This window comes from Ursus arctos, chromosome X (assembly GCF_023065955.2).
Source record: "Ursus arctos isolate Adak ecotype North America chromosome X, UrsArc2.0, whole genome shotgun sequence".
NCBI classification, from domain to species: Eukaryota; Metazoa; Chordata; class Mammalia; order Carnivora; family Ursidae; genus Ursus; species Ursus arctos.
Window position 1 is genome coordinate 117304733 of NC_079873.1, and position 22003 is coordinate 117326735.

The window sequence follows — 22003 nt, forward strand, 5'->3', positions numbered from 1 at the left end:
AGGAATGCTCATGCAGGCAAAGGGCAGGCAAAGAGTCAAGAGCTACCCGCCCCCCCCCTTAGTAATGTGCTCTCTGTTCCCCTTGAATGATGATTGCAACATGACATATGGGGAAAATATGCGGTGCTCAAGCCAGAGGAAACCATGTCAGAAAAGAAAAACAGACATGAAGTAACTGACCTAATTAAAGGAGAAAAGTACACTTACAGCAGGGCAACAAGTCTGACACAGGGAACCCAGCTAGAGGGGAGGGGCCGCTGTACGGAGGCTCGGGACACCAGAGGGGAGCTCTGTCACTGCGCTCAATGCCACCAGGAGATGAACTAGGCTCTACTTAAGGGCGCCCGGAGCCTTCGGACATCGAGATTCACTCCCTGGCACTGCTACGCAGCAGGGAAAAGCTCGGAGACAGAGACTTACTCTCGACCACGCAGAACGCCAAGATGCGCCTCTACCAACCACAAAGACAGAAGAAAAATGGGAAAAGAGAAGAAAAAAGGGAAGACACCCGGGAGCGGAGGATGACGGGACAACGCAGCGAGGAGGAACTCTACCATCAGAACCCCAGGTCTAGGCTCTAGGCAGGAGGCCTCATCATGTTTCATTTCATAGGCTCATAGGTATTTCCTCAACACCCACGGCTCGTGACACGGAGCGAAGGAGGTGAGAGCTGAGCAAGCTCCACCTCGAAGCAAGCCGTAGACTTCCGCGGCAACGTACAAACCACGGGATGGGAACATGGAGAAAACCTCAAACGAAGCGTTACCCCTCGCTTTGTCTGCATGCACACGGCTCTTCCCAAGACTGTCATCACAGCACATAAACAAGTTTGCATCGTGCATTTTTGGCAAGGCCGTGTTATACCATTCTTCCGTATCGGTCTGCGTGCCTCGGGATGATCGTTTTGAGCAGACTCTTGCAATTCCACTGCACAGATATATCTTAATGGCTTAACCAAGAATCCTTCTAGAGTACCTACACCATTTCTCTAATGTTGGACATGCAAATTCTTTCTGTTTGTCCATACAAATACCCCTGTGATGAATACCTGTAACATATAGCTCTCATCCTCTTCTCTTAGAACAATTTGCTTCTTAGAACACATTTCCCAAAATAGGATTACTGGACCAAGGGGTACCAAATCTTTGTGACTCTGGCCAGAAACTGCCAAATAATGTTCCAAAAGGCTTATTACCACCTTACAGTGCTACCAGCAGTGTTTCTCAGTTTCGAGGCAACCAACCGAATGAGCTCTAGGTTTTCCTTCTGTTTTTGTTGGCTTAATAGGTGAAAAATATACCTTCGTGACATTTGAATATCCTTTACCTTTGCACACCAATGAGGCTGAACGTTTTTCCATGCGTTAATTTACTCTGTGATATGACGTGCATGTCTTTTGCCCTTCTACCTACTGGAGAAGTCATTCAATCAACAGTTAGGAGCACCTACCCTAGGCCAGGCAAAGTGCCAGGCCTTACGATCTCTGTGAGCTCCGTGCATGATATGGAAATAACTGTCGTATCAGATGCACCACAAACTTTTCCTGGTGTGTTTTCCTTTCATTATTTCCCCCCGGCTTTCCTGAGGTTTAATTAACAAAAATTGTACACTGAAGGTAAACAACATGATACACCGTGAGCTGATTACCACAATCGAGTTAGTTCACACATTTCCGCCACCTCAGAGCTCCTGTGTCTTGTGTGGATGGTTAGGAAGAGTGACGATCTAATCTCTCAGAAAATTTTTATTTATTTGAGTCTGTTGATACTCTTCCTTTCTGATTACTTCTACCATTTTATAGCTTACAAGGCTTTCATTTATCCAGGGACTTGATAAATGTCCTATTTTCTGCGGTCTTATTTATAAGTCTTCTAAGTGTCTCATAAACATATTCTCCTACAGTTACAAAATTCACAGCTCTAATTCCTACTTCATGATTCTCGAGCTTGAACATGTGTGGCTGTTTCACTGTAAGTACTTAATTTAAAACACGTTTTAAAATAAAAATTTATCTTTTACATGGCTATGTTATATTACAAATAATTGGCTTTCAGGGCGCCTGGGTGGCTCAGTTCGCTGAGCATCCAGCTCTTAATTTCAGCTCGGGCTGTGATCTCAGTGTTGTGAGATCGAGCCCCGCGTCAGGCTCCACACTCAGCGGGGAGTTTGCTTGGGATCCCCTCTCTCCCTCTCCTTCTGCCCCTCCTAACCTCTCCCCCCAACCTCAAATAAATAAATAAATCTTAAAAAAAAAACTGACTTTCTAAACTAGAAACTTCTAAACTTGTAGCAGTAACTAGAAGTGAACTCAGGTTTACCTATGAAGATTCAACCACAAATAGCCTGCCCAAGATCTCCTTCTCTTTCTTGGGCCAAAGAAAAATATATGTAGGAACATCATGGCATGACTGCTTTTTCTTCGGATTTCTTTAGGGTTGAATCCCCTTGCTACTCAAAGGGACATGGGTCCTCGGGCTAGCAGTGGTCCTCGGGCTAGCAGTGGTATAATCCAGTGCTTATTGGAACTGGGCAATCTCAGGCCTTCCCCAGACCACCTGTACTGGAATCCACACGTGAAAGTTTTGAGAAAAGCAGGGGGAAAGAGCACAGGAATCCCTCAAACTCTGTTCAGGCTCCTTCTCTTAATCAGACACCATCAGAAGGTAGCTCTCTCCTCAAATGTTTAACCTCAACCCTTTTTGGGGAAATAATCCCCACACCCAACGTGGGGCTCAGACTCACGACCCCAAGATTAAGAGTCACACGCTCTACTGACTGAACCAGCCGGGCGCCCCTATCCTCAACCCTTCTAATGCATGCCCTTAAGTGAAAATGAGTGTCACCCAACATCATGTACTTGAAAATTAAAAGCTAATACTTTGAGAGAAAGGATGGCTCCCCGTCTGTAGCCTCAATCTCATCAGACCGGAGGTTGAAAACTCACATGCCTTTAAGAGCCAAGCAGGTCTTAAAAATGAGTAAAACATTTGGGTAACAGCAAGTGACCCCTGTCCTTGGCTTCGAGGAGGTAAGAGAGGGGGCTATGGCAAATTTCAGAGTTCGCCTTCCAGCCGAGTGTTGCCCGACAAGAATGCAGGCTCAATGTTGCCAGATCTTCTGATGTTTCAAAAGAAGCTTAAAGTCTGGGTTTTTTAAAACATGTGAAATCTCTCAATTTTTAAATGCTGGCAATTCACTTAAAATTTTAAAAGAACACCTCTGTGTGCCAGATTCAGCCCACCAGTTTGAGACCTTGGCTCTAGACTGATGATTTCCAAATTCTTTAAGCTTGTGTAACCCATCTGTGCTGGTTTTCATGATTACTTGTTGGGGGCACCAGGAAGAGAGGTCACATCGATATAAATGGTACAAACCAAATCACTATGACTACTATAGTTTAAATTTTTGTTTTGTGAATATTACAAACTGCCAAATCAATAATGGAAGTGACCATATGTCAGTGATACAAACATTTCCTAGATGTGAAATACATGTTTAATTCATTAACAACATTGTCACTACTACAGAAACAAATACACAGAAGACCCAGCTCACGGGTGTGTTAAGAGTTCGTTGGGCTCAGGGCGCCTGGCTGGCTCAGTCAGAGGAATATGCGACTCTTGATTTCGGGGTTGTGAGTTCAAGCCCCACGCTGGGTGTAGAGATGACTTGAACAAATGAGTGAATGAATGAATCAATGAACGGACAAATAAGTAAATAAATAAAAACTTGAAAAAAAGAAAAAAAAAGAATTATGTTGGGTTTAAATTTTCGTTCCAAATCATTCCATAATTAAAAGGTGGCCAAATAAAATAACTTCAAATTCTTGAATGATAAAGTTTACCTGTGACAAATGCTGTATTAAACGTAAGTTGGGACTCATTATTATTTAAAAAACAAAATATCCTCGTGCGAAAACTGCAAAGTCCATTTTCCTAAACTGTTTGATTGTTCTGAGCAAACTTAAACAATAGAGTATGAAATACGCAATTGACATTTGCTTTCATTTGGGGGCATCTGGGTTCCAGGCCAGCTGCACCCCCAGCACTATGCTCGCATACTTCATTGTCTGCACATGCCTCGCCGGAGGTGGCATAAATCACAGGCTCAGAGAGCAGACTGGCGACAGGGACTCTGAACTGCACCCCTGAACCCACCCGGGCCTACTCAATACTGGGCAATTTAATTCAAAAGGAAAATCAACTTTCGGCTTCCCCATCCGCAAATAGGAAAAGCATCAAGGGGTGTCCCACACCTGAAGAGTATCTAGACCAAAATGTAGCTGTCTTTTTCTTTGGCCCACGCCTGCACTCCTGGCCTAAGACACAGCAGGGCTGAAGGAATGACTCAGGACGAGAAATGAAGGAAGGTCACAAGATACAGCGGCGCCATGGGCGCCGCACTGCTTCCCATCAAGCCTACGGATTCCCGCCACAGGGAAACCACACTCAACAGATCCCGTCGGGTCACCTGAGAAACTGACTGCTCTCAAAGGAAACCCACAGATGCTAAGTTCTGGTCAAATTAAAGATGCCACTGGGGTGGTTTAATATCACCAAAGCACTTCAAGTATGGACTCAACAGCCTCCAATGAAAATGTTTCCTTCTGAGAATACACACGGTTTCTATGGAAGCTTTCTACTGATGAAGTGTGTCAGAGTTGGAGATCGCCCACGAAGTCGACGGGATATGCCCTTCTGTGGCCCTCCTTGAACAATCCCGTCTCTGTTGCTGCGGGAAAATAGAGGCAGGGCCCGTCGAGGGGCCGGCGTGCCTCCAGCTGCCCTCGGGGTCCTCAGAGGATGGGGCAAGGCACGGCTCTGCTCTGGTGCTCTCTACTGGGGGACGGCCTAAGATTTTATCTGACGACAGGTGTCTATCATTATAAAAACAGAAGTCTGAAAACCACCCTGTTAGGTAAAGGCTACGCATGACGGCCACGGCAGGGCTGAGGCCCTCGGAGGGCAGAGTGGAGCGCTCGCGGCTGACAAGCAGCTGAAGCTTTTGTCTCTGGGCCAGTGGGAAGCCCCAGGCCGTGGGCAGATCTTCCAGCTTCCATGTCACGGAGGAAACTGACAAAACCCGGATTAAGCTGTTCTGAAACTCTGTCCTACACTTTTTATTCTTTAAGGTATGAACATACATATTTCAAAACGTGTGAGGAATTCTACAGCAAGTCGGTGTCAGGGAAACAACGGTGGCCAGCTCGTGAGCCTCTACCCTCCCTGAAGCCAATGACCCACATCGAATGGGAGACTGAGCGGGGGGGGGGGGGGGTGTGTGTGCAAAAACAAACGCACAGCAAGTGTTGGATGGATGGATGAAAGTGCGAATCCTGAGTGGTCTGGAGCTGGCACATGTCACCTCCTCGCCCGCAAACGTGTGGCCTTCCAGAAAGCAGGAAGCCCGGGGCCCCTGACGCTGGGCCTGGATGAAGCACCTCGGAGATGCGCCAAGGGGAATGCCCACCGCTCCGGGAGAGCCGGCACGACCCCAAATCGGCACGCAGTTCTCCGCCAGCCCTGTGGCTAAGCAAGACGACCGAGGACGTAGGCTAAGTGGAAGGCTTGCTCAATCTGGCTGCTCACGCCAGCGCCGCCACGCTCTGAGCTTCGGTCCGTCTACAAACAACGTGCCGACCCCGCTGCCGTGACCCCACGGAAGCCCACCCAGGCAATCCCGCCCCAGATGCGGCAGGGGCGGCGCACACCTTGGCTCCTTACACGGCGGACAGCTGCCTGGGTCGGCCTGACCCTCTCACACGCTCGCCTGGGCAGCAGTCTCCTCCCACGATGCCGCTACTGCTCGGCGGAGCTTGCCTGCTCCCTACTGTCCACGCCGGGGCACGAGCACCTCTTGAGTGTCAGGGAGACCTTTGAACAGTTCTGTTGTGCTGGGCATGTGCACTTTTCGTGCCCCCACATTAAAAGCAAATGAGATTTTTTTCCCCCTCGAAAAGACGTTCCCCAGAGAGCTAATATTTAGGATAAGCAGGCATATTGGTGGGGTCAGTTAAAATGAATCCTCTTCAATCTACTATCCAAATAAAGCTTTTTTTTTTTCTCCTAACAGTGTCCACCCCAACATCACCCATTGGAAGGCTGAAGATCCGTGTTGGAACCTGTGGCAATCAGTAAAACTTACCTCACACTGGATGTGTGGAGACTGGGGTGTAGTCAGCAGGGGCTGGACGCAGGGGACAGCAACTTCCAATGTGCCTAAGGCAGGAAAAAATAAGAAGCAAGACGCAAAGTTACCTTTTCAGAAAAGTTAAGAAATTCTAAAAACAAAACAAAACAAAAAAAACAACAAAAAAAAACCAAACCCAAAAGATACCCCAAAGTCTACTTCCTCTGAAATGGCTCACAGCAACACCATCTACTTCGTGTTTACAACCCTCAAAGTTAAACTGCCAAGATGTTCCGCATAGTTCCCCACTGTCTGTTTATCATGTAACCTTCGCACCAGCGGCGGATCCGGCCCCCTCATTATCAGGCTGTATTAGCTCAAACACTCAGCATTGTTAGCACAGTGAGCTCATGGCCTATTTCAGTTTTAAATTAACATTTGGCAATCACCCGGGTAATCAAAACAAATGACTCAGTCGTTTAGAATAGATTTATTAGTTGAACCTTTTTTTTCCCCCTCTTTTAACATCTTTAGAATATTTTGCCACAGGAGGGCCTGGATCCAGGCAGAATGTAGAGCACAAGTCACCAGAGGAATATTTAGAGGTGTTGCCATGGAGACAAGGTGCCGCGTGACCACCAAAGTTATCTCCCATCAACAGCGGCATTATGATGCGGGCGGGCTCATCCCCGCCCAGGGCAGACGGCTCCCATCGCTAGGAAACAGGTGTGCCCTGTGCTTTTCCCATCACCCCGTTACCCGAGCAAAGACAGTCCCCAGACACGCTGCTCTCCCCACGCCCTTGAGGCCTCCCCAGAGGCACCTCACTGCCTTACCCACCCCGCCCCCCATTCAGAAGGGCTGGCTGGGGCGAAGGCAAAAGGAGATGTGTGAAATCCTGAAAGCCAGACCAACAGCACCTTTACGTCAACTGTGATGTGGACATGAGCAAGTGAGATCTGCGGAAAAGAAGGCTCCCTGAGAGGAGGGCCCCCATCTCTCCTGTTCTATCTCCAGGCCCGGAACAGGGTCTGATGGAGACACAGGGGACTCTCAGAAAGAATCTATGGAGCCGTGTCTGGGTGGTGCCGTTGGCTAAGCCTCTGACTCCTGGGTTTGGCTCTGGTCGTGCGATCGAGACCAGGGGGTCGGGGGAGCCTGACTCGGGGCTCTCTCTTTCTCCGTCTGCTCCTCCTCCTACACTCTCTCTCTAAAATAAATAAGTTGTTTTTTTTTTAAAGAAGTATCTATGGAACGAGGCGGGGAAAACATAAACCAAGGATTATGAATGCCCACCTCCTGCCCCCAACCACCTACTTCTGGGCTGCTCACCAAACGAGCAGGGGTTAGAGGGTTTTAGAAGTGTCCGCATACAGAAGTAGTGGGTCCAGTTAGTTCAACAGGCTGACGGGTTCATCTGTGTAGCGATCTTAATGACAACTGTCCTGTCGAAGACAGCTCTTCCAAAGTCAAGATGGACAAGGGTGCGGACTGCAGGGATAGGTTCTCGTCTGCCAGATCAAAAGCCCAGAGGAAGGCCACGTGTGCCAGGGGCCAAGAGCTAACTCTCAAAAGCAAACGTCGGGAAGTGACGGACTTCTAAGAAACACCGTCTCGTCCCCTTCCCACCTCTATTTGCCCACAGCTAGCACTTTCCCATTCTGCCATTTGAGTATGTATTACTTGTTTCACGTTGCGTCTCGTCTGTCCTACGGAACGTGAAGTGTCTCTGTCTTGGGGGCAGCGCCAGAATCCCCCCCTTTCTCTCCTGGTGGCACCGAGCAGGGCACGTCGACACACACCGAAAACGCTTGGCCCAGTCTCCTTTCCCACTACCCGCAACCCACTCACAGGGAACTCACTGTTTCTAGAAGGTGCTGCACCCTTTCTTGCAACTGGGGTGCGAATGCAGCATGGCACAGCTGTTCACACGAGGGTACCGGAGCCAGACTGCCTGGGCCCAAACACCGGCCCTGCCTCATACCCGCTGTACAACCTCTCTGAGCTCATAATGGGAAGCTACCTCACAGAGCGGCTGTTTGGCAGGGGGGGGGGGGGCAGCGCGTGTGAAGCACCTGCCAGAGCCTCAAGCGGGCGAGGCACTGGCCGGATAGGAGACGGGCCATTATCACTCCCAGGAGAGCAGGTGCACAGTCAAAACGTTATCCAAATCGGGTAACCATCTCATGCGCCGCCACGAACACTTGGCACCAAATACGCCCCTGTTCAGATTCAACCCAACGTAAACTTCAACCCCGGATCCATCACACACTAGCCTTAATACACTATTTCGTTTTACTCCCCCTTCCGGAATGGAGTTTTCCTGGAGATGGGGTTCATACACACTGGGCTCTACCGGAGGGAATCGGTTCTGGGCTTAAAGAACCGGAAGAGCTTCTTCCCTAACAGCCCCACCCTGCCAGTGCCTTTCCTGCCTTCTTGGCCTGCTCTCCACCTCTACAAGTTCAGGCTTTGAGAGACTGGGGGGAAGGGGCAAAAGACGGGTCTTCCGGCAACCACACCAAGACCGCGGTCTCCTTTTCAGAGGGAATCCTTGCATGTCATGTTCCCACACACCCTCCAGAGGGCAGAAGAGAGAAAGGCCCAAAGGCGGAGCAGGCAGAGCTCTCACACTGGGTTCCACCTTGGGCCACCCTCCCCCAGAGTCGGCAGTGCCATAGTCATGCTTTCTTCTTCAAGCACTAGACCACCAAGGACAACAACAACGTGCAGTGAGATTTCGCCAGCATCTGTAGCTCCCCTTCACTCCCCTGCGCTAGTGTGGCCCCCTGAACATGGAGTCAGGCTGGGGAGGACGCAGACACTCGTGGCAGGTGGGAGCCATGTACCCTTCCCAGTCCACGGTGTGGGAACGCGCCTCTGAACAGACATCATACCAACTGTGTTGACGAGGGTGCACAGGTCAAAGAATAAAAACCGCACGGCAGCCAAACACACTGGGGAAAATGTGATGACAGCAAAGTCAAACCCAAACACTCTAGGGTTAGTCATGCTTTAAAATAAATCATGTTAATCTCATCCCACCCTGACAAAATTAATAAGTGGAATTGGGCAAAGCATTTATAGGATTCCAGAAGAAGCCAGTAGCTATGTTCTAGTGACATTTAACATACGTAATCATTCTCCTTCACGTTTAACGATAGTATCGTGGTCACAGGCAGTGGTGACCCTGTCACTACTGACAGCCAAGCTTAAATGATCCCCCAATCACCAATCAATTGGGTGAATTACGTGGAAAAATAAAATCCAGAGCCGGCAGCTGTTTGAATGAACCTAAAAGACCAGTTGAATCAATCAAAATGGATGAGCCCCACAGATTCATTGTCTCCTCTAAATTCTCTGCAATGTGATTGTCATGGTAACTGCTCCTTAATCATGCTCTTCAGACTATTCTGTCTTACCTAAGAAACCAAAGAGCAGTGAACCCCAAACATCTTCCCCAGGTACACTTAGCATGGCAACGGGTGGCTCACACGTCTCATTTTTCCTGCTTTTATTCAGATGCCCACACTACTATGGCAGTCAGAAATACTGCCATATGCACTGCTCAAAACACATTTTAAATGTTACCACAAATGCAGTAAATACAAATGAGCTGGGCATGGGCTCGTTTCCTTTAGCAGAACTGATAAACTGGCTCTCATTCCGCAAAATAATTTACTGGTAAAAATACAGAAGAAAGATGCCTCATTGGTAGTTAATTTCAACATAATCAAGATCTGTAACACCATCGAATCTTTAACAAAATATTAACTTAATAAACAAAACCCGAAAGCATATTACATTACAGAAATGCAATAATATCGAATTTTGTGTCTTTATATTAGAATTTAGTATAGAGTATATCACAAAACATACTCTGGAAGATCATTTTATTCCATACAAGTTTCTAATCTTCATTTAATATGATATAATCATAATATTCTTCACAACTTTTTGTTTTACTTATCAACTGATTTTGAAGATCATTCCATATTGGTATATACAGAGCTGCCTCATTTTTAAATGGCTGTCTGGTAGTCCATTGTACAGGAGTACTAATGTAACTTTAGTTTTTAAAATTTTTTATTTTCTTAACTATGTCTAGCTTTTTTTTTTTAAAGAGAGAAAGAGAGAGGGAGAGTGAGCAAATGGTGGCGGGGGGGGGGGGGCAGAGGGAGAGGGAGAGAGAGAATCCTAAGCAGGCTCCATGCCTCGGGGCTCAACCTCACAACCCTGAGATCATGACCTGAGCTGAAATCAAGAGTCACATGCTTAACTGAGACACCCAGGTGCCCCACTTTATTTTCATTTTTATTAATTTATTTTTATTTTTTGAGTCTAGTTGACACACAATGTTACATTAGTTTCAGGTGTACAACTCAGTGATTCGACAAGTCTCTATGTTAGGCTGGGCTCACCATTATTGTCCACCATTTGGAAAGAGAAAGGTTTGATCCTTATTCAGTTTCAGAAAAGATAGATTATATTTTTAAAGATATCCACTAGACATACTACACGTTTAAAGTTGTGATCACTCTAGATTTTTCCCTAGATTTTTATAGTTCCTTCAGAAAACTAGAAAGTGTACAGCTTTACCAAAGTTAGAGTGATGAGCCATTTTTAAACCTTGCATTGAAATACACGTAACACTTAAAAATACTGAATTTGCTTTTATAGATTGCCAAACTAGGTAAGGAAAGGTGCCTTTCCTTCCAGATATAGCATGACCTATAAACTAACAAAAGGTGGAAAGGTGAGCAGTGCCCCCACCATGACTCAAATAAACACTAAGAAGCTCTTTCCATGGGCCATTCCCGGATGCAAATTTAAATAAGTTTTTGGTCATAAAGGAGGGGATATTCAATAAAAATATACTTATTTTTTAACTTGGGTTGTAAAAACATTAAGTATACTTTTGCAACAAAAACAAAAATAGGGGCGCCTGGGTGGCTCAGTCGTTGAAGCGTCTGCCTTTGGCTCAGGTCATGATCCCAGGGTCCTGGGATCGAGTCCCACATCCGGCTCCCTGCTCAGCGGGGAGTCTGCGCCTCCCTCTCCCCCTGCCTCTCCCCCTCCTTGTGCTCTCTCACTCTCTCAAATAAATAAAACCCGAAAAATAAAACAAAACATAAATAAACAAACAAGCGGGACTACATCATACTAAAATCCTCGAGCACGGCAAAGGAAGCCGTCAACAAAACGAAAAGGCAACCTACTGAATGGGAGCAAGTCTGTGCAAATCATATATCCAGTGGGGGCTCATATTCATTACAGAAAGCACTTCCACAGCTTCAGGGCCCAAACCAAACAACCCAATTAAAAGATGGGCAGATCTCTGGGGCGCCTGGGTGGCACAGCGGTTAAGCATCTGCCTTCGGCTCAGGGCGTGATCCTCCGCTGTGGGCCTGCTTCTTCCTCTCCCACTCCCCCTGCTTGTGTTCCCTCTCTCGCTGGCTGTCTCTATATCTGTCGAATAAATAAATAAAATCTTTAAAAAAAAAAAAAAGATGGGCAGAAGATCTCAACAGACATTCTCCCAAAGAAGACATCCGAATGGCCAATAGGTACATGAAAAGATGCTCAACGCCATTCATCATCAGGGACATGCAAATCCACACACCTCACAGCCGGCAGAATGGCCACTAGGAAAAAGACAAGAAACAGGCATTTGGCGGGGATGTGGAGAAAAGGGCCCCCTTGTGCGCTGTGGGTGGGAATGGAAATTGGTACAGCTGCTGTGGAAAACAGTATGGAGGGTCCTCAAAAAATGAAAAATGGAGCTATCATCTGATCCAGCAATTCCACTTCAGGGTATTTATTCAAAGAAAATGAAACACGAACTTGACAAGGTATCTGCACCCCCACATTCATTGCGGCAGCATCTACAACAACCAAGACATGGGGTAAAGAAAACGTGGTGTAGGGGCGCCTGGGTGGCACAGTGGTTAAGCGTCTGCCTTCGGCTCAGGGCGTGATCCCGGCATTCTGGGATCGAGCCCCACATCAGGTTCCTCCACTATGAGCATGCTTCTTCCTCTCCCACTCCCCCTGCTTGTGTTCCCTCTCTCGCTGGCTGTCTCTATCTCTGTCGAATAAATAAATAAATAAATAAATAAATAAATAAATCTTAAAAAAAAAAAAGAAGAGAAGAAAACGTGGTGTAGACGCACCATGGACTATGACTCAGCTATTACAAAGAACGGAATCCTGTCCCTTGCAACAACAGGGATGACGCTCGAGGGCATTGTGCTGAGTGCAGTATGTCAGAGAAAGACACTTGCCAAATGAGGTCACATATTGTATGTGGGATCTTAAAAGAAAAGCTCATAGATAAAGACAACAGACCAGTAGTTGCCAGAGGCAGGGGGTTAAGGGTGGGAGAAATGGATGAAGGGGGTTGAAAGGTTAAAAAATAAAACAACAAAGACTGGAGCTATTTTTCCTTGTGTATCATCACATAATTGCCGGTAAATGAGCTTGATGACAATAAAGTAGAAAATGAAAAAATGTAATAAGACTTCAAGAATACTTAAGAATAGAGCTGCCTGGGTGGCTTATCTGCCTTCTGCTCAGGTCATAATCCCGGGGTCCTGGGATCGCGCCCCGCATCGGGCTCCCGGCTCAGCGGGGAGCCTGCTTCTCCCTCTCCCTCTGCTTGTGTGCTCTCTCTCTCAAATGAAATCTTAAAAAAAAGAACACTTAAGAATAAAAAAGCCATCTATAACAGAAGAGGGGACACTAAAATTATCAGGCATCAGGAACAAATGTGAGCAATGCAAACAAAATAAAACAAAACAAATCCAGCAAGAAATATGGAGTGGCACTGAGGGCTACAGAGGGGAGGGGGGTGGGGGAATGGGATAGACCGGTGATGGGTAGTAAGGAGGGCACATATTGCATGGTGCACTGGGTGTTATACACAACTAATGAATCATTGAGCCTTACATCGAAAACCGGGGATGTACTGTATGGTGACTAACATAATATAATAAAAAATCATTATTAAAAAAAAAAAAAAAGAAAAAAAAAAGAAATATGGAGTGGCAAATATTTGCTAAAGTCAAAAGGTAAAACTTTAAAATTCTTGTCCTTTTGCCCTCATGTTCAATGGTATTTTTGTTTTGTTATAAAAATATGAAGATTGATGTGCCTTCAATGACTATTACAACAGCTCCCAAATAAAACAAATGATAAAATAAAAATTCACTTAATTGACTGATAGGCTCGAATTAGTCACTGCCAAGTTTACGACTTTCCCACAACTCCAAGCATTCTTTCGTTAAGAAACAGGGTTGTTTCCCCTGCCATGATGACTGTGGGTAGCTTTCTGGGTGACTACAGCTTTGTATTTTTACATAACTCACTGGGGAATACCAGCTCCCTAAATCGAAGCAACGAGGGACAAAGGATGAGCACAGATCCGTAGAATGTGACCGTTCCAGCTGTCTCAGAAGTCTGAGACGAAGTACTGGGCCAAAGACATTCCAATACTGCCCTCACTCCCGCAAGTCATCACCCAGTCATGTCTATTCGTCCTGCAAAAGAGCGTCGAGACCTTCTCTTCCTTATAATCTCAATTCCGTGACCCTAATTTGGTCTATCATCACTTCACACCTAGACTACTTCATCAGACATGCCCCCTTCCTCAGGGGGCTGCCAGAATAATTTTTCGAATGTACCACCTTGAATGCATCACTCCTTTTCCCCTAAAGCTTCCTCCATCGTAATCTGGAGACCAAATTTCTAGCATGAAATTCAAGGTCTTTCCAGCAAACCCACTTTTCACCTTCCCCCATTCTCAACTCTGGCTTTGGTGGACTCCCAGCCTCTGCAGTTGGACCACTGGAGAACAGGTGCTTTGGCTCATGCCACCCTCCCCTCAAATCGGAGAGTCTCAAATTCTGGGTGCACCTGCAGGGCCAGCACCACCTGCTGATGTCTGGGCGCCCCGCCCCCAACCAAATTGCCTCAGAGAAATCCAGCATGCCACCAAATGTTGAGAACCACTACCCCAAACTCTATAGCCCGTAGCTATGAAACTTTGGTGGGTATCAGAGTCTCCACGGGGAGTGGGGGTTGTTAAAACACAAAGTGTTGGGCCCCATCCCGAGTGTTTCTGATTCAGTAGGTCTGGGGTGGGCCCATGAATCTGCATTTCTAACAAGCTCCCAGGTGATACTGATGCTGACACTGTCGGTCCAAGGACCCCACTTGGGGGAACAGTGGTCAGTAGTTAAAATTAGTGTAATGATATAGTATAGATAGGTACGGTATACATACAACAGTAACTGCCGTATATACACTTCATTTGGCAAAAGAGAACGTACCATCTTCTGGAATCTCCTCCATGATTGGCAAACTTGGGCTAGGAGTCAAGACTTCCGACTCTCTCCTCCTCCCCCTCAGTTCCATACTCTCCACCACACCCTTCCCGTGTCTCTAACAACTCCTCCAATTGGAATGGAAGTTTCTTGCTTGAAGAGATCACTTCTGTTATTTACAGCTCCCCACAGCATCCAGCAAGCTTGCTTTACAAGCTGGGTCCGGCACTCCGTGAACAGTTTCCTCGCACGTGGGCACCCGGGCAGCCCTGCGCCCATCAATCCGCCACATCAGCGTGCACTCCGCTTCATCTGCCACAGGGACAAGAGCAAGCACACAAAGAAAAACGACGGCGGCTTCCAAAGTGGAAGGGATGAGAACTTTATAAGGGGATGCAATTCAACTTTCAAGCTGCGCGTCAGAAAATGTTCCCAAAGTACCCCCAGTTTCCATCGTCCACCTCGAGACCCAGTGCAGCAGTAAAAACCGCGCAGGGAGGGAAGGGCATTGCTCTGGTAGTTTGAATACTTAGGCCAACAGTCCCCCAACTTTTTTGTGCTGAGGTCCTCCTTGTTCCTAAACAGGAAATCCACAAGTGACTGAATTATGGGTAAAAAGGAGACAGAGGTGGGGCACCTGGGTGGCTGGGTCATTAAGCGTCTGCCTTCAGCTCAGGTCATGAGCCCAGCATTGTGGGATCGAGTCCCACATTGGGCTCCCTGCTCCATTGGGAGCCTGCTTCTCCCTCTCCCACTCCCCCTGCTTGTGTTTCCTCTCTCGCTGCCTCTCTCTCTGTCAAATAAATAAATAAAATCTTAAAAAAAAAAAGAGGAGACAGAGGGGAAGGAGGAGATGAGGGGCCAAAGGGCTGGGAGAAGCACTCGGGCAAGCAGCAAGGGCAAGAGGATGTTGTCACATGTGTGCCCTGCATGCCACGGCCACTACACCTCCCCGGACCTTCCAGCTATTTCCCCGCAGCTTGAATGGGAGGAGCAAGACTACGGGAGGCCTCGGGACTCGCCAAGCCTGTCTATACCTACGATGTAAATACATCACACTGACGTCGTATGGTTACTTTAGCCACATCTATGACGGCCAAGAATTTCTGTACCATCAAGTCAGCTGCAGAACGCGGTATCCATGGTGAGGGTGACCACAAGGGATGCGTCAGTTGTGCCTCCGTTTGGTCACCACTGGCAGAGAAGAACCTGTGATCCTGGCAGCTGACCTGGAACCCCCCCCCCCCCGCCTCTGCACGGATTGTGACTCAGGGGAGAGCTTATTTCTTGCCTAACAGAGGCAGGGGCACAGGTATAGTCAGTTAGTGCAACCATGCCGCGGCATCAAGAAAAAATACAGAGAATTTGATCTAATAGCAGGTGTAATAATAAGTATACGTAACAGATCCATACATAAAAAATCACTTCTGATATGTAAGTTTTATTTTTTTAATTTTCTTTTTACTTTTAAGATTTTTATTTATTTGACAGCGAGAGAGGAAACACAAGCAGGGGGAGTGGGAGAGGAAGAAGCAGGCTCCCAGTGGAGGAGCCTGATGTGGGGCTCGATCCCAGAATGCCGGGATCACGCCCTGACAAACAGATGCTTAACGACTGAGCCACCCAGGTGCCCCTGATATGTAAGTTTTAATTAGGTGAGCTCTATAACCTAACTCTCCCCTTTATTCGTATTTTTCCAGGCAACTCTGGAGTTTTTCACTCTGGGTCTAATCCTAGACCCAATGGGACACATTCTATGATCAACCACATCCCCAACGCATCCATTCCTTGGGTGATCACCTTCATTTCGGTTCTAATCCCAGATGTCTCATCAATTGTTTCTCTTCTAGTCTCCTTAGTCTCAATGCCCCTCTCAGAACTCATTCCCTGACCTCTGCTTACTACCACCGACCACAGAATGTTCTGTGGTTTTGTTTCTGTTTTTAAGTAAACGCTATCCCCAACATGGGGCTCGAACTCATGACCCCGAAAGCAAGAGTCGCACACTCCACCAACTGAGCTGGCCAGGCGCCCCCGGAATGTTCTGTAATTTTACAGTCAACTCAAGAAAGCAACACATACTTGCAGCTGCTCGTCAGAATCACCCGGTTTCAGTATACAGAAACCAATTACAATAAGTCTTTAAAGACCCCCATCTTTTCACCCGGGTTTCCTGCAGAGCTGGCCACAAGGAGTAGCTGACTGCACGGAGGTTCTGGTGTTGGGTCTTACGCTACTACAAGCCATGTGATAGCCTTTGGCCCAAAGCAATCAAACTCTGACCTGGATATTGGCTCAGAGTTGGCGTGAGCTCACCAATTGTCACTGCTGCTCATGACACCGTAAATACAAGGGTCAAAAAAGGGATCATGGGGCTGTAAGGTAGGGGATTTGTTGAGTCTGGGGCCCTACTCCACCACAAAGATGGCACGATGTCCCAGTGGTGGCGGACAAGGCTCGCGGTGGTTAGCAGAACTGGGCCGCTCCCTTGGAAGCTCCCCCTTCCGCTTTGCGGGGGCGGGGGGGGCCGGGTACCAGTTACATCACTCCAGCAGGAGCCCTTCTCTTCCGTTACTAGCCGATGAACACACGCGGCGCTTCTACCTGCAAGTTACCAGTAAAAAAGTGCCTGATATATTCTTTGTATTTCTGAATCCTAAAGGGTTTTTAAATAGATTTGGGGGGCAGCTTTAGGTTTGCAGAGAACTTGAGCAGAAAGTACAGTTTCCATTTTACCTCAATACCTTCCTCGCGATTTCCTCGGTTCATATCCTGTGTTACCGTACGTAGAACGTTTGTCCAAACTGATGAGCCAATATTCACACGTTATTCCTTCAAGTCCACAGTTTACACTGGTGTTGCGCATTCTACGGATTTTGACAAAGGCTGAAGGTTTTCTCCCCTTTACAGTACGTGCCGAGGAGCAAGGAATTACCTACCTGACCTCGAAACAACTGTAATTGCTTTAGCTTTGTAAAAGGAAGTCTCACAGGAGCGTAATGTAAAAGCATTTCCTTCTCCTGGTTTCAAAGCCTGTGCGTCCCATATCCCACAAACACACTCAAGTCTGATTATCCGACTCTCAAACCTCCAGCAGGGGCCCACACTTGAAAGGAGTCTGGAGAAATGATTGGACCACAAAACAAGAAGTAAGAAAAACAGCCTCCAAAATGATAGCTGACACGCTGGAATTAGTCAGTCTGTGGACAACTCAGTCTGGAGAGGTTTACAAACACAGCTCTGTCATGAGAAAGCACAGCAGTGTAAGAGCAAATAGCATCAGGAGACGGAGAAGACGAGGAACGAGAAAATGGGGAGAGGAAGACGGGCAGGGCGGACGCAGTGGCACGCACGAGTGACAGATGGACATTAGCTGGACAGCGTGATGGCAATGACACAGACAGCCAGCCGGACGCAGAAGAACAGCGATGTGGACTGTTTTCGAGGGGGTAAGGGAGGAAGGCACAAACTGCGTCTCAGTACTCTGGCCCCGAAATTGCCTAATTATTCTTCCATCTCCATATGTCAATGGGAAAGCAACATTTAACATACTGAAAGCCTGCTTTGCACATAAGCGTGGAAGGATGGTATGCCTTCCACCCACAGACAGTGTCCTCTGAAACCTTCTGGAAGGCTTGAGCGACAGGGTTTGTTTATTCCTGTATACGGATTATGTACATACACTACCTAGGGGTATAAATGTATAGAGATGCAGAATATTTACTCTCATTTTTTAAAATTTTTACTTCATAAGTGTGAAGCAAAATTCCAATTATTTTATTTGTGCTCTTCTTGGGGGTTAGGACAGCTCACAGAAACTACTTCAGAAGAACAGAGACCACTTTTCTGTGTTTTTTTTTTTTAATCAGAATCATTTTTCTCTGGGCTGGAATCTAAGTTTACAAAGTGGCTCTCACACAAAAGCAGGTCAGTGGTTGACTGAGGATGGGGGCAGAGGGAAGCATGTGTGGCCAAAGGAGCACAAGGAAAGTTTTGGGGGAGTGACAAAGATATCCTACGTCCCAATGGTGGCACTGGTTTCATGGGTGCGTACATCGGCCCAAACTCGTCAAATTGTAGGCCCTAAGTGGATGCACTTTATCGTTCATAAATGATAATCAGTGAAGTTGATTTTAAATTATCTCGATCATTCCACGATGTACGGGTACATGACACCATCATGTGGTACCCTTTCAACAAATGCAATTTGTTGATGGTTCCTTAATAAAGTAGGGAAAAAATTGATATTAGAAAAGGGGCTCCAGCTGGAAAAAATGGGGGCTCTAACAAAGGCAGACAGTTTTATCTGTCAATGCAAGTATAGACATCGACCTCCTATTAGATATTTGGCTGCTTGGTTTCTTTCCTTCGTGTGGTTAGGTGTGCTGACTACACTGCAAAATTCCTTCCCAGGTCCCTCCTTAAAAGAGGCAGAGCTTGTTTGTAGCTTAGAAGGGAAGGGCCTAGGATTTGAAAATTTGAACTGACCCTGGCATCTGGAGATGCAGAATCGTTGACAAGGAACTTACTGTCCCCTTAGCTTCCAGAAGCTACCTGGCTGAGGAACTGATCATTTTAGGTATTTGAAACCACAGTTATTTACAGGCTGTTTCTTAGAAGCTGTTGAAAAACATAAAATCGTGTTAATTCAAATCTCTAAATCCACTACCATGGCTTGGTGATGCAGAAATGTTTGGACTTTATGACTCCCGTGTGTGTGCCTGTGTGTACTCTTTGGTCTCTAAGAAACCTGGGGGGGGGGGACACCTGTTACTTCCCTTCACCTGGCCACGTATAGTGCAGATGATAGATGATGCCTGGACAGACGCTAGCAATCAGCTTCCCAAACAACGATGGGTAAAACCAACCCTCGATGTCTTCCTAACAAATCACGCATTTCCAATGTGACACGAGTCAAGCCGTCCTAGCCACACTCTAGAACTGAAAGTGAGTAACAAGTCTTCGTCAATCCAATAAAGAAATTTAGTTTTGTCCCGTCCTCGTCAAAATCACCTTGACAATGAAACCTGTGTATGCCCAGCTATCATTTTCTTCGCACTGAAAAGTAAATGTAGACCCTTGCGGCTATGATAAATTCTTGTGATTACAGCGCGTATGGAACGTTTCCTGGCTTGGAATATATAGGAGACCCAGAGAGTTTTCATGTGGGTAAATAAAATATGAATCCTACCAGCGCTGAAGGGCTGACAACAAAGATTTATTTTGATTGCTCTTTTTCTAGGTTTCGCCGCATTTAAAAACCAGTACACGTGGACCTTCTGTGCATTTTATACCTATGGCAGTTCGAAAACGAAGCACGGGCAGATCTCGTTGGTGTAAATACAGAGGAAAACCCATTTCCAGAAGAGAGATACAGCGCACTCCAGGACGCTAGGAAGAGCTGCTGCTTCCTGCCAACGCACACGCTCATTAGCAGGCAATGATGAGGAACGGGAGCAGAAACTACTCAAGAACACACCCCGAGGCAAGGGTACAATTTTCTCATTTGTTCAAATGGTAAGCCCTTGGCAAGGAGTATCCAATCCATATTCATTATCTCACGTAGCTGTAGCTTTGCTGGGGCCCGGGCTGTAGACGAGGGAGGATGTCGTGTTTGCAGGTTTCCGTGTCTATGCAGCCCGCGTGATCACTACACGTAGCGTGTGCTTAATTCTGGGCCCCTGGTGACGTTTCTCTACCGAGCGGCAGCAGCTGTCCTTACCCCAGGCCTGTTCTGGAGGGAGGCTTTGCTGCCTGTGCCAGGCAGAAAAGACCTCCCCGGCCCGGGCTGGGGTAACCCTAATACTGGCAAGTGGGGTGAAGATACGGCGGCGGATGAACGGGACGATGTGGCTACACACAGAGCCCCGAAAAAGGAAGTGGGGAGAGTCGGCTGGCCTGAAAAGAGAGTGACCCCGAGAGCGAGAGAGACACACAGACAAAGGAGATGCAGAGAGAGGGAGATGCAGAAGAAAGGAAGGGGGGGGGAGAGAGGGAAGCTTTCGAACGGATTTCGCAGTGCCGTCACAACCACCACTCTGGGGGCCTGTGTTAATGACGCCATGCCACCAGCATTTGCTCCGGTTTTGTGAACGTCCTCCCTAAGTCTGGAAGCAGATGCGATCTTTAAGATTTGCTTCCCACAATTTTAACAGACGCCCCATTTTATAAAGGAAAAAAAATACGTTCATGCAACAACAGCCCTGTGGTCTTCCAGACTACCACGTGGAAAGACTCTCATGAAGTCATTTTTCACTTCCACGACTACAGGCAGAGTTGACGTGCCTCGGTACTTGCTACTTGCCCCCTAGGCCAGGGGAAATTAAACTGAGGGCTAGATTCACGAAAGAGGTTCCCCACCACTAACGCTCAATTGCAATAAAGCAAACAAGAGGACAAATTCCTGTAAAGCTCCCTTTTCTTTAAGATTTTATTTATTTATTTGACAGAGATAGAGAGAGCCAGAGAGAGAGGGAACACAGCAGGGGAGTGGGAGAGGGAGAAGCAGGCTCCCAGCGGAGGAGCCTGATGTGGGGCTCGATCCTGGAACGCCAGGATCACGCGCTGAGCCGAAGGCAGAAGCTTAACGACTGCGCTACCCAGGCGCCCCCCAGTTCATGTTTTTGGTAAAGAGTGTTTTTAAGTCCTCTCTACGCCCAGTGTGGGGCTCGAACTCACGGCCCCGAGATCAAGAGTCGCAGGCTCTACCGACCGAGCCGGTGGCCAGGCGCTCCTACTCCCAACTGTTTTGATCATTTTCTGAAATTGGGGAATACTTGGCCTTTTTGGTATCCCTTAGTACAGCTAATATACTTCCACCATAAAAGTCTGCCCTTTTGAGGGACAGGCCAGCAAAAAGTTTGTGGTTGTGAAGGGTTTTTATTTAGGAAATAAAAACTTACCTACGTACGGGGGACCTAAAACTTCAAACTCGAACTCCAACATTCACATGTTATATGACTTGGAAGCAGATGCTCAACCTCTGTGAGCCTCAGTTTACTTACCCATAAAGTGAGGGGGAGTGGGCCCTGACAGCCCTTTCTAGTGTGGGAATTCTATTGCTCAAGTTGGAGGAGGAGAAATTTTAAGGAGCTTCCGTGATCGTTCTCTAACTCCCCAGCACTGTTCCCATCTCACTCCTCATGTCCACGACTTCTCTCTAGAGATACAATAGTAACTCAGAAAATCTTTTGGTAAAATTTTAAAAAATAACTTAGGCTACCTTTTTATGTTGGCGACTTTGCAGTGAACTCACTCGAGTCCACCATTAAAAAAACCATGGCATTTTAAAAAGAAATACAAAACACTGTCACTAATTTCTGGGCGGTGGGTTAGAACTGATTTTTCTATTCTTCTTTAGGCTTTTCTATATTTTCTGAACTTTCCTACAATGAAAAAGTACCACCACTGTCATTAAAGTTGGATTTTTGAAAGGATTAGTGCATTCTTGCAAGTTTTATCAGATCTCTTAAGTCTACTCTAAAATCAAGGGGGGGGGGACCAAATCTGTAGCACGGTGCGTGCCCATACCCAGGCGGTTGATCACCCCA

At 47.0% G+C, this 22003-nt stretch overlaps 1 protein-coding gene across 3 annotated transcripts in view; it reads right to left on the bottom strand.

Moving 5' to 3' along the window:
• FHL1 (four and a half LIM domains 1) overlaps positions 1-22003 on the bottom strand; it is a 60111-nt gene that overhangs the window by 32323 nt on the left and 5785 nt on the right. For 2 of the 3 annotated variants that reach the window (XM_026479715.3, XM_057314901.1), the window contains exon 2: positions 6145-6218. The gene's annotated coding sequence lies outside the window, so the exon portion shown is untranslated. Of the gene's footprint in view, positions 1-6144; positions 6219-6336; positions 6435-22003 lie in introns of those variants that run through there. The other variant, XM_057314900.1, reaches the window with a different exon arrangement.